The sequence below is a fragment of the Anneissia japonica genome, unplaced genomic scaffold (assembly GCF_011630105.1).
Source record: "Anneissia japonica isolate Jap-2015-1 unplaced genomic scaffold, ASM1163010v1 scaffold2994_len2133135_cov197, whole genome shotgun sequence".
Classification (NCBI taxonomy): Eukaryota; Metazoa; Echinodermata; class Crinoidea; order Comatulida; family Comatulidae; genus Anneissia; species Anneissia japonica.
Window position 1 is genome coordinate 1,426,509 of NW_022728550.1, and position 1,730 is coordinate 1,428,238.

General features: G+C 35.2%; 1 protein-coding gene across 1 annotated transcript in view; it reads left to right on the forward strand.

The window, feature by feature from the left end:
* The window catches only part of LOC117114315 (TGF-beta receptor type-1-like), a 27,856-nt gene that overhangs the window by 3,869 nt on the left and 22,257 nt on the right, over nt 1-1,730 (forward strand). The window lies entirely within an intron of this gene.

A 1,730-nucleotide genomic window follows, 5' to 3' on the forward strand; every position in this document is an offset into this window, starting at 1 on the left:
AACACAATATTTGGCAGATTTATTAGAAGGGGTTCTTTAAACTATGCCCCTGGATGCCCCACTATGGAGGTTTGACCAGTTATGTAATGCCTGTGTGCTTTCTAGAAAAACGCTTACTTTCTCCATGTTCAAATGTGTCCCTGAAAGGCGATGGGCCCTACTACCGCTTTTGACAAAATATTTTCTTTTAATTTTAAAAAAAATGTATGATCCCCGGACGGCTGCATAACTACGCACCTTAAAGTCCGCCTCAGACTTTAAACATGTCAGTGAATAAAGAATGAAATACATGGTTATCCATCATAGTAGGCCTATTATTAAATATTATACACAGCATGTTGAAATCGATTAAAATAATGTATACATTAAAGGTCTACTAATAATTCAGATATTTGGATGATAAACGCCTGCAACATCATCAATTGGACTTTAAAGGACGATCGGGTCATTTTATTCAGATTGGCCTTATCATGTTTCAGAGCAACATATTTTTTGGTATTAAAGTAACAATTTATTAAAAACAATCAATGAGTTTTGTTACTCAAACGTCTTTATATTGATATTTTCAAGCTTATTAGATGACCTGAAGAAAAAGTGATCCAGAAGTAGTAGGCTTGCTGTACAATATACAGTACAGTCAGGAAATATCGCTTCGTATCTGCGCGTAACCACTCGTAGCCTGCTCGTAGATACCGTTTGGAACGTAGCTACGAACCACTACGAAGGTCATTGTTATTTTAATTAGCTTTGCAATGATCGTAGGCTAGATCGTCGGGCTGATAATCAATGCGTAAACAATATTGAAATATAGTTTACCAGCTTTCAACACGTAAGCAATGTTGTAATTTACTAAATAAACAATGTTAGAACTTTATTGTTTTGTTATATCCTACCTTATTATTAAATCGATCATGTTTTAAAACTGTGTTTAGTTCGCTAGCTGGGTGGGTACCCTAGTGGGCATTAAGTATGTTCGAATTTCGATGTAATTTGGGCTTACGTACGGCCTACATTTTCCCCTATAGAGGAGGAGAGCAGACAGTAGTTATACTGGTAATCTTTCCAATTCGAAGAATTTTGATCTGATATTATTCTTCTGGTAGTAGGAATTTTCTTCTTTTAAATAATACTGATGACAAATCATGTACAATTATTACGATTTACAGATCACGTTGTTTATTGTTTACCGTAATTTGAAGCAGAACAACCTGCAAAGCGATCCAATACTAAATGGAAGTATAGAAATCACTACCTTGCCGAATTAAGGCTAGTCATGCTAGACCGCATTTACTCTGTTTTTTACTCACTGTTGCTCACAGCTTTTCAACATTTGCCACGAGGTTCACCTTTAACACACTTTACTGTGTTCTGATTGGCGCGCACTCTGACGTCTTATGCTGGCTAAGTTTTATTTTCCATTGGGTTTTCCATGTGACATTCGGTAATGTTACAACCAACGGACGTTAATTCTCCTTTATATTTATTATTTATCTTACTAAATCAAGACTACAAAATATTATTTGATAAACAATCTTTTCACATGTGTGTATTGTCATTGAGGACATCGTTTTTTTGACATAATGAGGTAAAATAATTGTAAATGAAAAATAAGCTAGGCCTAGGCTAATTAATTAAAAAAAATAATACAGCAGTACAAACAAGTTCCTGTCGTGGACAGCGAGTGGAAGAGGAGACTCCCATGAAGTCACTTTAAATTAACGGTCTAAACT